Source organism: Salvelinus fontinalis, chromosome 3 (genome assembly GCF_029448725.1).
Source record: "Salvelinus fontinalis isolate EN_2023a chromosome 3, ASM2944872v1, whole genome shotgun sequence".
In the NCBI taxonomy this organism is placed as follows: domain Eukaryota; kingdom Metazoa; phylum Chordata; class Actinopteri; order Salmoniformes; family Salmonidae; genus Salvelinus; species Salvelinus fontinalis.
In genome coordinates this window covers 55,517,148-55,533,365 of record NC_074667.1, presented here as the reverse complement: position 1 = coordinate 55,533,365, position 16,218 = coordinate 55,517,148, and the positions used below count along the sequence as shown (strand labels likewise).

General features: G+C 39.4%; 1 protein-coding gene across 3 annotated transcripts in view; it reads right to left on the bottom strand.

Moving 5' to 3' along the window:
* The window catches only part of LOC129851141 (contactin-4-like), a 252,701-nt gene extending 237,113 nt beyond the window's left edge, over positions 1-15,588 (bottom strand). For 2 of the 3 annotated variants that reach the window (XM_055917466.1, XM_055917468.1), the window contains exon 1: positions 14,968-15,588. The gene's annotated coding sequence lies outside the window, so the exon portion shown is untranslated. The remainder of the gene's footprint in view (positions 1-14,967) is intronic. The other variant, XM_055917467.1, reaches the window with a different exon arrangement.
* Positions 15,589-16,218: the final 630 nt, after the last annotated feature.

Sequence of the window (16,218 nt, the reverse complement as noted above, 5' to 3'; positions counted from 1 at the left end):
TCGTTGCTATGACTATACGGACACTTCTTACGTCTTCCCCTGGATGCCTTTACGTGATGACGATTCCAACGGGGTCGATTGCGCGTTCACAGGCCCTACAAATGAAAAAACCCTGAAGCTAGTCATTCTTTGGGAGCTGCGTCATGAGCCAAGAGGACACCGGCGCGCACCTGTTCCAAGCGTTAGTTTAGCCTGTTATATTTCTCCGGTCATCTTTTCACTCGTTATAGGAGTTAAAAACATCATAAGGTAGTTAATTTAAAGCGTTTTATAGCAATTTATATCCGTTTAGTGCGATTTTGGGACATTTATTTTTGCAACGATGTGAAAAGTTGGGCACGCTTTTCAGTTCATCCCGAACGCAGTTGACATTTCCACATGGCAAGAGGACAGCTTTCCACCAAAAGACGATTTCTCCCAAGAAAGGATCCTTTGCCCAAGATACTGATGGAAGAACAGCTCAAGGTAGGACATTTTTATTATGATAAATCGTGTTTCTGTCGAAACATTTTAGTGGCTTAGGACGCCATGTTTTTTGACGTAGCTTCGCTTGGCGCAAACTGTATTGAAAAGTAAGGATAAATTAAAAAATGTAATAACGCAATTGTATTAAGAATTAAATTGTCTATCAATCCCTGTCCACCCTGTATTTTTTAGTCACGTTTATGAGTATTTATGTATAAGAGTAGATCACTGTCTAAGTGGCGCAAGGACATTTTCTGACCAACTGAGCTACATTTCACATTGTCTAACCATGATTTTGGGGGCTAAATATAAACATTTTCGATCAAACTGTATATGCATGTTGTAATGTGATGTTACAGGAGTGTCATCGGAAGAATTCTGAGAAGGTTAGTGAAAAAATTAATATCTTTTGGCGATGTTGACTTTTATCGCTCACTTTGGCTAGAATCAATGCTGGGCTGCTAATTGCTATGTGCTAAGCTAATATAACGATTTATTGTGTTTTCGCTGTAAGACACTTAGAAAATCTGAAATATTGTCTGTATTCACAGGATCTGTGTCTTTCGATTCGTGTATGCTGTGTATTTTTACGAAATGTTTGATGATTAGTAGTTAGGTAAACACGTTGCTCATTGTAATTATTCTAGTCCATTTGTGATGGTGGGTGCAATTGTAAACTATGCCATCTACCTGAAATATGCACTTTTTTCTAACAAAACCTATCCCATACCATAAATATGTTATCAGACTGTCATCTAATGAGTTTTTTTGTTGGTTAGGGGCTATAAATATCTTAGTTTAGCCGAATTGGTGATGGCTACTGGTGTTGGTGGACAAATAAAAGATGGTGGATTATGCTAATGTGTTTTTAGGTAATAGATGTACATCTTTACATATTGTGTCTTCCCTGTAAAACATTTTAAAAATCGGAAATGTTGACTGGATTCACAAGATCTGTGTCTTTCATTAGCTGTATTGGACTTTAATGTGTGAAAGTTAAATATTTTTAAAAAATATTTTTTTTGAATTTCGCGGCACTGGTTTTTCAGTGGGGGGGGGGGGGGTGTGCCGCCACGCGCCTAGACAGGATATAAGAAGAACATGAGAAAGTAATTAATCATACTATATATAGGGTCAGTCAGTTCCAGTACTATATTTACAATGTGCAGGGAGACTGGAGTGAGAAAGGCAGATATGTACAGTCTAGGGGTAGGGCGACTAGGCTTCAGGATATATGATAAACAGAGTAGCAGCAGCGCGTATGATGATTGTGTGTGCGTCTGTGTAGAGTCAATATAAATGTATGTGCATATTATGTGTGTGTGAACAAATGATGAAGTCAGTGTTTGTGTGTGTGTGTTGGAGTGTCAGTGTGCGTAGTGTGTAGGGCCCTGTGAGTGTGCATAGAGAGTGCAAAACTTAAAAATACAAAGGAAAACGCAGAACGTCTGTGTAGCCATTTTGTTAGCCATTTAGTTATCTATTTACAGTGCATTCGGAAAGTATTCAGACCCCTTGACTTCTTACACATTACAGCCTTATTCAAAAATGTATTAAATTAATTTGTTTCCTCATCAATCTACACACAATACCCCATAACGACAAAGCGAAAACAGGTTTTTAGACATTTTTGTAAATGTATAAACAAATCCAAAACAGAAATATTTACGTAAGTATAAGTATTATTTACATAAGTATTCTGACCTTTTGCTATGAGACTCGAAAATCAGCTCAGCTGCATCCTGTTTCCATTAACCATCCTTGAGACGTTTCTACAACTTGATTTGAGTCCACCTGTGGTAAATTCAATTGATTGGACATGATTTGGAACAGTACAAAATTGTCTATATAAGGTCCCACAGTTGACAGTGCATGCCAGAGCAAAAACCAAGCCTCAGAGCGTCATAGAGTTCTGGAACAATCGTGATTTATATTTATTTTACCTTTATTTAACTAGGCAAGTCAGTTAAGAACAAATTCTCATTTACAATGGCAGCCTAGGAACAGTGGGCTAACTGCCTAACTGTCACGTTCCTGACCTGTTTTCCCTTATTTTGTATTTATTTAGTATGGTCAGGGCGTGATTTGGGTGGGTTGTCTATGTGTTGTTTTCTATGTTGGGGTTTTGTGTGTTCGGCCTGGTATGATTCTCAATCAGAGGCAGCTGTCAATCGTTGTCCCTGATTGAGAATCATACTTAGGCAGCCGGGGTTTCACGTGTGTTTGGTGGGTGTTTGTTCCTTGTTAGTGTTTCGCCACACGGGAGTCACAGTAGTTTCATTTTGTTATTTTGTATCGCATATTTGTTTTCTTGTTATTACATTACCATGGAAACCAACCACTCTGCATATTGGTCCGATCCTTCTCGCCTCTCCTCGTCCGATGAGGAGGACGATATAGACTATCGTTACACTAACTGACAGATTTTTTACCTTGTCAGCTCGGGGATTTGATCTAGCAACCTTTCGGTTACTGGCCCAACGCTCTAACCACTAGGCTACCTGCCGCCCCACAATACAGAATAAGGCTGTAATGTAACAACATTTTGAAAAAGTCAAGGGGTCTGAATACTTTCCCGAAGACAATGTATTCCTTTTGTCCAGGTGGGTGCTGGCAGTGTGGAGTGGATCTGTTGGGGTGGTACGTGAATTGGAGTGGGTCCAGGGTGCCTGGGATGATGATGTTGATGTGAGCCACGACCAGCCTTTCAAAGCATTTCATGGCTATAAATGTGACTGATACGGAATGAACAAACAATGTGGCTCCTCAGCGAGCAGAGTACTAGAAAACACCTTGATATCACACAGGAGGGGTGTAAACCGCTGTCTTTGCACTGGAAAAGTAGTATCAGGGGCCTGCAGCAACCTCCTCATTCATAATGACGTTATGAAGAATCACACAGCACTGTTTACTTTAAAAACCAACAGAGAACAGCAATAAAGCAGGGACTATTCCAGCAGTGATAAGAACTGACACAAAGCATTTGTCTTTATTTGCTGCTCTTTGCCCTGGTGTTCTTAAAAGTGTCAGTGTGGTGAAAACCTCAGAGGCAAGACCCTTGGACTGCACAGTTTTGTCATAAACGTTAGTCCTTCAAAGTCGTGATGCTCCATAGAAAAAATCTCAGACTTTGAATACAACTCCATAGTCAACAGCTAGTGAGGCCTGCCTGATAGTGCTGCCAAACCATCCGTGTTTGTCAGTAGGGACTGTGCAGAAATGAGTGGCCTGCTGGACTATGGCATTGTCTATGCTCTAACGACAACAAGTGATGGTATTTCTGTACCTGATTGAATGTATGCAAAATTATATAATCTCCTGCCACAGTAATGGGCCTGCTTTCATTCACATACTATACTTACTAAGAAACAAGGTATATGGAGGCAAATGAAAGCTTCCCAGCATGCAGAGGACACTTCACACTGATTTTATTTAACTAGTGCCTTACAGCACAGCGCCACTCGGGGGCCATAGTGAAGTGCGTTACTGCCACAGAACAGTAACGTACTTCACTGTGCCTCTCTACCAGGGCCTTTGGGTGCCTGTCATGCCAAATAGTGTCCACCTGCCAAAAAGTGTCCCCACCCTGCGTCACAATGGGATTCGATGAGCTCTAGCTTCAGTTGCTAGGGCTGTTGCTAGAACTTTCAAAATTCTGACCCGCCTACGTAATGAATCAAAGCTGCTTGATTGGCTCTATTTTACATCAAAGGACAGAGGACGCGGGCAGTTCTAGTTCTATTTCACCTCATAAACGCTCCCTTGGGCCGTGCAAATATATTACCTCAGAGTCGCTCTCCAAGGACAGTGTTTTTGACAGACACTACCTGCTGACTACCTACTGCTTCAGAAGACCGAAAAGACAGAAAAGAGAAAACGATTTATTTTCCATATACAGTATGTGTCTTTATATTTGAAAATATTGCTAAATAGGAAGAAAATATTGAAGCGGTTTTAGATTGATTTTAAATTGACATTGCTAGCTACTTATTTACCTCAGCCTGCCTAGTCAGCTAGCTAGCTAGCTAGCTAGCCAGACAGTTTTATTTAAATAACATTAACTAGCTAACTGTTATTGTAGTTTTCTGTTTGCATGTAGCTTGGACTTTAATGACATCCCTCGAGGGGATTTTCTTTTATCTTTCCAACCAGGCGAAGTACCATGAAGGAAATACTGTTCTCTTCAAGGGGGGCAAATACAGTTACAATTCAGGGTAACGTTAAGTAGTTAACTTCTATTAGATCACTGGAAAGATTTATTGTACAACCATTTTACATGTTGCTAGCTATACATTCAGGTATAATGTATGTCTTTGTCATATTGAAGTATTTAGCTATAAGTTAACCCTGATCAACCAAATGGATCGGTGTAAGCAATTATGGTAACTGCACTTAACTAGGTGTCTTTGAGAGAAAGGGGGGGGGGAAGAAAGAGAGGAAGAAAGAGAGGAAGAAAGTGAGAGAGGGAGAGAGAAATAGAGAGAGAAAGACAGCAGTGCAAATTCACACTGAATATACCAAACATTAGAAACACCTTGTAATTAAGCATTTCACGGATGTATTCGCCGCATATGACAAATATAATTTGATTTGATTTGAAATTCATAATATTTAGGTTTGTTTTGCATTTGTATATTTGTTTCTGTGAGTTCAATGAGCCTGCTTGCTGGTAAATATTTGAAACTTGTTCAAATTGTCTGTAAATGTGTACATTTGCATAGTAAATATATTTATTGCAAGTAAAAATGGAAATTGACTGTAATTGCCAGTTCCTTACTGGTCCCTTCTCCAAGCCATTAATCTTTTTAATGCCAAATTCCAATTAGAACTGTAGGCCAGGGTTGGTTTGGAATTGGACACTGGTTTCTGGTTAGTGTTTAAATATCTGGAGGTTCTAGATTTGCGTAAGTAATATGGCAGACATGGCCATTACACAGCAGTGTGGAGTCATCACCTTATCGAATATAGAGCCTCACATGTAGAGGTGTCATAATACCCATTAAAACCTAGCGGTCAAACAGTGAAATGGTTACAATTTTTTTTCCACCATTCATTTTTCCCATTGGGAATTTTAGAAACACTTAAAATAAGGGCTGGGTTTCGTATAGGTTTAACCTGGCGTGATGTTTTGATAACCATGTAAATCTCTCTTGGACAAAGTGGCTTTTATCAATATATTCGGCTCCATTTACTCTCAGATTCGAAAATTCTAATTAGCATCAAAGCATCATGCAAGACTACAAATCCCTGCTAGCTCCTGCACATCATCTCTACAGCGTTTCCTCTGTAGGAGCACGCCTTGCGGCCTGCCGCAGAATTCTATGGCACGTTATTTAATTGTCAGCTATTGTTACCATTAATGCTAGTTAGTGCTAGTTTGACAACCAGAGGGGATCTTTGAGAAGCATTTGATAGCCTTCAATATTGGCTTTAGTAGAGAATTTAAAACCTTTTTTTGTAAGAACATAGTTAATGAGATATGAGATTTGAGATTTATGAGATTTATGAGAAAATAAAAATCTCATTGATTTACCAGTCCACATGCTTGTCACAGATATTTTTTTCAATGACGTGACACTCCGCCAATAATTACATTTTGTCACGACTTCCGCCGAACTTGGTGCCTCTCCTTGTTCGGGCGGCGTTCCGCGATCGTCGTCACCGGCTTTCTAGCTGCCACTGATCCATGTTTCTGTTTTCCATTTGTTATGTCTTGAGTGTACACTCCGGGTTCCCATTAAGTTATTATTATTTCCCTATTTAACCCTCTGGTTCCCATGATGTTTTGTGCGTGATTATTCCTGGTTTGTGTTAGTCGTGTGTGTTAGGGTTGTTATCCCTGCGTGGATTATTTTGGAAGATGTATTTTCCGAGTAAAGTACGTTATTTTACTCAGTTCTGTGTCCTGCGCCTGACTCCGTACTCACCTCTGGACAACTGACATAAGACACATTTAGAGGATTGGAGGATTGTAAATTAACTTCTAAGGGGCATTTTTCGTTAGGGCAAAACTAATCTGTGAGAATATCTAAGGGTCTAAATTAATTAATAAAATAATAATACTCGCCTTGTTTAAAAAATAACAATATTTTGGAGATTATTTCGTTTTCAAATAACCTAAAGTGAAAAAGCTCTGTAAAACATATTATATATCAGGGTTGGTCAACTAGGTTTGGCCTCGGGCCACATTTCTTCTGAGCCAATAGTCGGCGGGCCAGAACATAAGTATTTAATATTAGCACAATTAATTGGCCTATACTACAAATGTAACATGTTTAACACATATGCTTCAGTGACAAGATATTAATTTTGATCTGATTACTTAAATAAAATCACTATGTCTCTATTCAAATATTATTTTTGTCTATTTCTCTGTGCGTTGATTGGTGGGGGAAAACAGGTCTACAGTACGTAGCCTACTTTAGGCTACACAACTTTTTTTAAAGTCAACATTTGTTCAGAATAATTTGCTTGATAGCAAGATAAAATGTCACTCTCAAAAAGTATCAAGAAGAAAAGTGGATAATGAAAATCTAAGTTTCTGAGAAGAATGTACAGAGAGATATGCTTTCACATAAGTCAATCGTGGACTGCCTGCACATCAAAATCACATCTATCCATCAAACCCGACATACACAAGATTGTGTCCGAGGGGAAATGCAACTTCTCTCATTAAATAAGTAACTTAGTGGTCTATATGACTGTATTTAGTCAATTCTAATATTATTGTGAGAGGTTAACCAGGGATATTTACATCTCAAGCTGACAGTATGTTCTGTTTGTTCTGTCGTTACAAGAGCAGGCTATCCCGAAATAGACAGCATTTTTTTCTTTAAATTATTGTTTTATGTAGGATGCTACATTTTTGACCAGTTGCAATTGTAAGTAGGCCTAATAAAAAATATACTACTTCTATTAGGCTGTTAAGCCTCTTAGCCTACCTCAGCCAGTTAAGTTATTTTATATAAGGCTAGGCTCAGAAGAAATAGACTCCAATTAAGCCCTCTTGTTGTTTGTAAAGTCAAATGAAAGATTAAGATTAATGTTGAAATGAATTGCTCGACTGGTGTACCCGGACGACACTGGGCCAATTGTGCATTGCCTCATGGATCTCCCAGTCGCGGCCGGCACGGGTATCGAACCACCATCTATAGCATCTGTAGCAACGCGGAGAATGCATTTGAATGTTCGGGCTTTCAGGAGGAACGAAAAATGCAGTGTCAATTCATAAACCATGTGACATGGAATCGCTTCCCAACTATTTTGCTATCTACAGTTGAAATCGGAAGTTGACATACACTTAGGTTGGAGTCATTAAAACTAATTTTCAACCACTCTACAAATTTCTTGTGAACAAACTATAGTTTTGGCAAGTCAGTCAGAACATCTACTTTGTGCATGAGGCAAGTCACTTTTCCAACAATTGTTTCAGACAGATTATTTCACGTATAATTCACTGTATCACAATTCCAGTGGGTCAGAAGTTGACATACACTAAGTTGACTGTGCCTTGAAACAGCTTGGAAAATTCCAGAAAAATATGTCATGGCTTTAGAAGCTTCTAATAGGCTAATTGACATAATTTGAGTCAATTGGAGGTGTACCTGTGGAAGTATTTCAAGGCCTACCTTCAAACTCAGTGCCACTTTGCTTGACATCATGGGACAATCAAAAGAAATAAGCCAAAACCTCAGAAAAAGAATTGTAGACCTCCACATGTCTGGTTCATCCTCGGAAGCAATTTCGAAATGTCTTAAGGTACCACGTTCATCTGTGCAAACAATAGTATGCAAGTATAAACACCATGGGACCAGGCAGCTGTCATACCGCTCAGGAAGGAGACGCGTTCTGTCTCCTAGAGATGAACATACTTTGGTGTGGAAAGTGCAAATCAATCCCAGAACAACAGCAAAGGACCTTGTGAAGATGCTGGAGGAAACAGGTACAAAAGTATCTATATCCACAGTAAAACGAGTCCTATATCGACATAACCTGAAAGGCCGCTCAGCAAGGAAGAAGCCACTACTCCAAAACCGCCATAAAAAAGCCAGACTATGTTTTGTAACTGCACATGGGGACAAAGATTGTAATTTTTGGAGAAATGTCCTCTGGTCTGATGAAACAAAAATAGAACTGTTTGGCCATAATGAGCATCATTATGTTTGGAGGAAAAAGGGGGAGGCTTGCAAGCCGAAGAACACCATCCCAACTGTGAAGCACGGGGGTGGCATCATCATGTTGTGGAAGTGCTTTGCTGCAGGAGGGACTGGTGCACTTCACAAAATAGATGGCACATGAGGCAGGAAAATTATGTGGATACATTAAAGCACATCAGTCAGTCCTGACGTTAAAGCTTGGTCGCAAGAGATGAACATACTTTGGTGCGAAAAGTGCAAATCAATCCCAGAACAACAGCAAAGGACCTTGTGAAGATGTTGGAGGGTGAAGATGCTGAAGGAAAGGTACAAAAACATCTATATCCACAGTAAAACGAGTCCAATATCGACATAACCTGAATGGCCGCTCAGCAAGGAAGAAGCCACTGCTCCAAAACCATAAAAAAGCCAGACTACGGTTTGCAACTGCACATGGGGACAAAGATCATACTTTGTGGAGAAATGTCCTCTGGTCTGATGAAACAAAAATGGAACTGTTTGGCCATAAGGACCATTGTTATGTTTGGAGGAAAAAGGGGGAGGCTTGCAAGCCGAAGAACACCATCCCAACCGTAAAGCACGGGGGTGGCAGCATCATGTTGTGGGGGTGCTTTGTTGCAGGAGGGACTGGTACACTTCACAAAAAAGTGTGGAAAGCTACCGGAAACGTTTGACCCAAGTTAAACAATTTAAAGGCAATGCTACCAAATACTAATTGAGTGTATGTAAACTTCTGACCCACTGGGAATGTGATGAAAGAAATAAAATATGAAATAAATCATTCTCTCTACTATTATTCTGACATTTCACATTCTTAAAATAAAGTGGTGATCTGAGCTGACCTAAGACATGGCATTTTTACAAGTATTAAATGTCAGGAATTGTGAAAAACTGTTTAAATGAATTTCGCTAAGGTATATGTAAACTTCTAACTTCAACTGTAAATCAAATAACATTTACCTTTATTTGTCACATGCACAGGATACAGAATGTGTAAATGGTACAGTGAAATGGTTACTTGCATATTTGCATAGTAACAATATAAAAACAGAAAATGTCCAGATAAAAATATTTCATAAATATTTTAGAATTATTAGATGACGTTCACCCAGACACGCTTGTCTAAATTGATGGGTCATGTGAAAGAAATGCTATAACCACCCCCCAGCCACATCTTGCTAAGTGGATGGGTCACATGTTTATGAAATACAATAGATGGCTGTAATCACCCCCAGACACACCTGGCTAACTTGATGGATCATGTAATCATCTGGTGAAGTGGAGTCTTTTGTGTAGACATGTAGCTAGCTAGCTAGCTAGCTAAACAATTAACAAACCTCCAAACAAGCTTCAATGCCAGACAACACGTGTGTAAACTTCCGACTTCAACTGTAGTGTATGTTTACCAGAGACGGTAATGTGAAGAACCACATGACCTGCACCAAAGTTAGATTAGGATATAGGCCACGGACTAGATCAAGTGTATTTTTAGCTGGAGTTTTTCCTTATTGTAGGCTACTACTTTTAACACTTTTAGTCTTAAAATCTTTGGTTGTTTACTACACTCCTCACTCTGTTTAGCACATGACCTCACATGTGAATCCTTAAAGAGATGTGTGTGGATAAGGCTTAAGAGGGTGTGAACGATGCTGAAGGGGTGTAGACAAAGAAGAGCTCTCAAGTAGGTGTACCAAAATATTTAAATATAACATTTTCTCAAAAGTGGGTTTACAAGTTTATCAACTTTCAAAGCAAAATGACTTTCCCATTGTTCCTCAACTGTAGTGTATGATATTCCATTTTCTAGCGATGAGTATCTACTTTTAGCCAATGTAAAACATACAATTTCAAATGTTGCTACACAGGACCGAATCCTGTGGGGGGGGTAAATACAGGCGAATATATTGATAAAAGTCACCTTGTCCAAGAGAGATTTACACGGATATTAAAACGTTCAGGCCAGGGTAAGCCTACGTGAAACACAGCCCTTATTTTAAGTGATTCTAAAATTCCCCATGGGAAAAATATATGGTGGAACAACGATTGGAACCATTTCCTTGTTTGACTGCTAGGAATTATGGGTATTATGAATCATACTGTGGTACTCTATTTGGGGGGGATCCCTAATAAACACAAATACACCTATCCAAGCGCCATAGGGTCAAACACTGAAAAAATTGAGTCAGGGGTGAGAGGGTTTATAAAAAAAATGTAAAAGGGCATTGCTTGTACCTTGACGTGTTGAGAGGGCTTTCAGCTAAAACCAGGCACATGTTAATGAAAATTAAGTAACCCTTGTGTTTGCTTTTTCATCCCGCCACCCCTGTCTCCTCCCCTCTTCCCTTTACTCTGCCTTTGATCTCCAGGGTTTATGCTATGTTCCAAGAAGGAGGCGTGGAGACAAGACGACGAACAGCTTGAGCAAAATTCAAGCCCCCCTTTCGAGACTGGCTGCCTATCGAGGACAAGTGACAGGAAGAACTAGCCGCTGCACCTCCTGTCTCTTGATTCTGCCTCTTCCCTCTCTCCTCATCCTTTAACTCTTTCTATTTTCTCCCACCAGATGAAATTCTGCATCTATTGACGTCTGATTTCCCAACAATCTGCACACTCATCCCATCCCCTCTTCATCTCTGAAGACCTCCTCCCATTCTTTACCGCCCTAATCAATTGCAGTTTTACAGCTATTTTCCTGCAATTCTACCCATTTTGCCATGGGTGGAGAGATTTATTTAGCCATTTAAAATCGAATTTCCTGCAATTCTACACATTTTGTAATGACTTATGCTATGTTAATGTGATATCAGAGTTAGAATGACCATCAAAATCAATAGGGGTCCCTGAGCACGTGCCCTGCGTGCCAGTCGGTATTCGGACATGATTGCTACAAGTTTAGATAGCTGGCTAGACTAACTAACAATCAAAAAATTGTTAGCTGACATGGCTAATTGAGTGACTGGCAGTAACTGACATTAATTGCACCTGGTGTATTCTACTATTCTTACTCTCAATAGTAAGTTGACACCCCCATCTGAGTTGTCACCCCCCCCCCAGACACATTTTTTTTTAACTTTTTATTATGTTTTGGGGTCCTAGCGGCTGGGGGTCCTAAGCGACCGCTTATGTCGCTTATACCTGGAACTGGCGCTGCTCTCTACTGGGAAGGGTGATATGACGGAATTACATAATATTGAGAAAGGTTTCTTTCATGGTGTGATGATAATGTCTGGTGTGATGATAACGAACAAAATTACAATTTCAGCACGTTATCAAGCGTGAATTTAGGAAAAAGTCTAAAGATCTATTTTATTTCAACATGGTGACTGATACAGTGTCTCTAAACCGTATTGATACATCTGATTGAGTGGGGAGGGGATTTTTGCCAATACTATACGGTTACTGATTAAGAGGGACAGACATATTTGGCTTAACTTCACTGCTCCCTAACTGAATCCTGCTCCAATAAGAGATCAAATGAGAAGAAAATGCTGAAGAGTTCCTTGCACATGAAACAGGCACAATGCCTCTCTTTTGGACTGAGATAGTTTGACAAGAATTCATCTTAATGTACACACACTTCAGTCGCTTGTTCGGAACACCATTTTTTAGAGCAGCATTACACAATTTACATGGATTCGAATGGCTACTATGGAAAACAGAGAATTGACCCCTTTTCTTTAACACGTTTTCCTGGAGAGAGAAAAATTTTTTTATACTGTACATGAAATAGAAATAGACCAGATAACACATGTTCTCTATACTTCTACCAGCAGGAACTATCCAGTGAATTGTCTCTAACTGTAACTATCCCAAAATCATTTTAATGTCACTTATGCACTACATCCCTTCTGACAGTCTGTTGGCCTGAAGACATTTTTTTCTACTTCCTGCAAAGCTGCATCTGCCAGGGCACTCTCTAGTCCATCAAGAAACCACCACACATGCATGTCTAAGAGACTGTCACTGGAATGTGTGGCAACAATTAACACACACGTATAAACCAACCAACCATGTGTCTATAGCAAATCATATATGCCAGATAGCTAAGTCATTCCAAGTCTGGTTTGTCTCTGCAGGGTGCCTGTCAAGTCCATTGAGATGCATGGTGCATGTCAGGCAGGTGATTACTTTCATCAAAAATGCACAAGGGAGGAGGAAGTGGTGAAGATTTACAACATGGGACTGCATGGCCAACTAGTTCTTGTTATTGTGGAATTCATGATTGAGGAAATGTTCTCAATAATGTCCATATGAAGTGTGAGGGGACAGAGGATCCATTCATAGCTATCAGACAAACCCTGTGGCAATTTGCAGCACAGCCTCATCTATATCAATCATCTAAATTAACAAGGATGCTTTTCATCTCCCACAGCAAATTAGATATCCCATCTTATCATACATTCCCCATTCAGAGCACACCTTACCAGTAATTCACATTAACTCACAGAGGAGAGGACTCTGGCAGCCATGGGGAAGGCAGATACACTATTACCACTAGCATGATACAAATAACACATTTGGTCATCCAGTAATAATTATTTAATGTAAGAGCAGACTAAAACCATACAGATTCTCAAATATCTAGTATGCATATTAAAAGAGCAGGTTTAGTTATGCTTCTGGCTACAGTGAGAGTATGCGGACTCATCTGCTAGCCCCATCTAGATCAGATCAGATAAGGGCACTGGGCAACAGTAGCAGAGTACCATGAGGCTGATGGACAGATGTTAGGATTAGTCCTGTGTTGATCACTAGGAAATGAGTTTGACTGGTGGCCAGGGGTGTAGTACTGCTGGAGCGCACCAGAGCGAATCTCCGCCACTTCTCAGAATGGTGCTTATTTAATAAAGTTTAGATCAAAGATGAATCATTGTCTTGAAAAATCACTTACTGATTCATTAGTATTCTACATAGGCCTAACATACCGAATATAATACTAACATAATGTTACTGTTTGACAACAAAAAACACCACTTAATTTCTTATGAAATTTTAGGATAGTTCTGCTGAATGGTCTGATCTCATGCGACCTTAACTCAACAGCGTGCGCTACTAGGCTAAATGTGTGTTTTGACTGAAACAACATACAGGTAGGCTGTAGCTTGTTCACACCATCTGCTCTAAAATGAGCTGAAACAGTAGCTACTTATATCATTATGAAAACTAGATGCATATTCCCATAAAACTGATTGAGATCAAATGGTTGGCATGCAGATGCAGAATGGACGTTTCACCCATAAAATGTGATGAATTATCATTCACAATTGACAGTGATGATGGCCTAATTTGGTGTTTGAAGGTAATATGAACATATCGTTTTCTTTGAGGCAATATAGGCTACAGTATGTGTAGCCATAGGCAGACTTGCATTAGGATGCATTTTATGCATATATTAAAACGATATTATTCAATAAACTACCTGTAGGTACAAACTTGGATTGACAAAATGATGACTATATAAAAAAAAATGTTTTGCTCCAGAATAATAATAAAAAAATAGCACTACACCACTGGTGGTGGCTGAAGATAACTAATGTAGGAATGGTGCTATTTAGGATATTAATATTAACTATATTGATATGTATAACCATTTCCTGACTAAACCTATGCATACTTGCAAAAAAGTGTACTTGTATAGCCTGTACATGATAGAAAGAATGTAGAATATAATATTTTCGGGAATATTTATGTTTGGCTAGACATAGGACAATATGACCGCAGTTGGTCGTCAACTACATAATAAACAAATCCGGCATGGATTATGATAGGGAGTCGACGCAAGGGATTAGTCTACCAAACATCTGCACGCACTAATCAGTGTGGTGGCACACAGCTACTGAATTTGTAGCCTACTTCTCGCATGATAGCGCCCTAACAAAATCAACACTCGGGCAAATCAGATCACTATACCGTAACTCCAAGTGGGTTACGCACGGGGGACCCTGTTAACTGACGTAAAATAAAGCCTACTGAAATGTTGTAAATATGGGATAACACTAGTAGGCTATAGGCTATGAGTATTCACGCAAAAGTTACAGAGGTTCCTTTTTACCTGCAGTGTGGGCTATAAACCTACTATGGACTAGCCTGCTATAGTTTCGAACACTGGTTGAACAATTCCACTTGAATGAAATACAATTTCAAACAGGCTAAAGCAAATAAATAAAGAAACTACTTTGACAATAGAGTCTATTCGATTAGTTTACAAAATGACACCAATAACAGGCTAATAATAGTCGAATAATGGCAATAATAATAGCCTACTAATAGCCTACTAAATAGTGCTAGGCCCTTTAAATAATAATAATGATAGGCTAATAATAACAATAATAATAAATACTCTTACCGTATATGTAATTATCCTTGCAATTGGTATTTCATTTAAATAATCCGTGTTTTGATACTCCTATCAAAATTCTGTACACAGACATCACTGTGTTGAATCGTGGCAATGCTGTTGGTGAGTGAGTTGGGTGGCTATGCACAATTAATATCCGTCCCTCACTAGAGTGCAAAAGGTATTGTATCACCGACCAAATACATTCAAATAGTAACCTACTCTATAAATGTCGCTTTCGTTGTTTACAATATAGGTAAAGAGTGCACAGTTTAGCAGTTTGCTTTACGGAGCTCCCCGCGACTGTTGATAACTAAAGACGTACTTACAGTGATGCACCAGTTTCCCTTCCCTACCCGGAGCAGAGCAAGCACACGAGCTGTCTCTCGGCGAGGCACTCAGTCACCGCACCGAGCATCCAAGCGGCACAGACCCTTCTGGGTAGGCTAAGTGGTCGGGATATAATAGAACAAGTCTTTCAGTACAGCTGCTTTACGCGAGCTGTAAAGCAGCCCAATTCAGCATTACCCGGCAAGTATCGTAAAATACTATGTTTCCCATTGATTAGAAATGCAGCGTCATGCCATCAATGCATGAATAATTCTACCTTCTACAGTGGCGTGCGCTGGCACGAGGGACACCTCCCACATATTTAGGACTTGTCTTGAGGGAATATCTGGTACAATAACTTTAAAGTTCGCTGGCATCATTCTAAAACAGTAGTCTAACTAGATATAGGCCTATTAACAAGAATGTGATAGCTAGGCAACCCTAAAACATTAAACGAAAAACGATTCAAATGTTTAAAAGGTATTCCGGCTTACAAAGACTACCAACAAAATGATGACAATTGTTCATTTAAACCGTGTCTGAAAGCGTTTTAAAACATATTTTTCCATACCATATTTTCTGTAGTGTCAAACTAGCAAGCAGGCAGGTAATAACCTGAGGTTTGTCCTTTTAGAGGCAAGGTTTAGTGTCCTCACTGTAAATGTATCAGCCTGTAACCCTGAGAAGACTACACCCAGAATCCATTAGCTGATCAAGTATTTATCTTTTCTTAATGAGATCACATCTCACCATTTGGATATTGCATTTTCCATTCAATACAATGAAATTCCACTAAATTAAGCAGAATTGGCCGATGTTAATAAATATTTCTCATTGGCAACAATGAGACGGTTTAAAGGAAAAGGGCTGTACCTTGGGAGCAGGAGGTCAATGAAGTCAGTTGGAGAACCTTAAACCTTTACATCGACA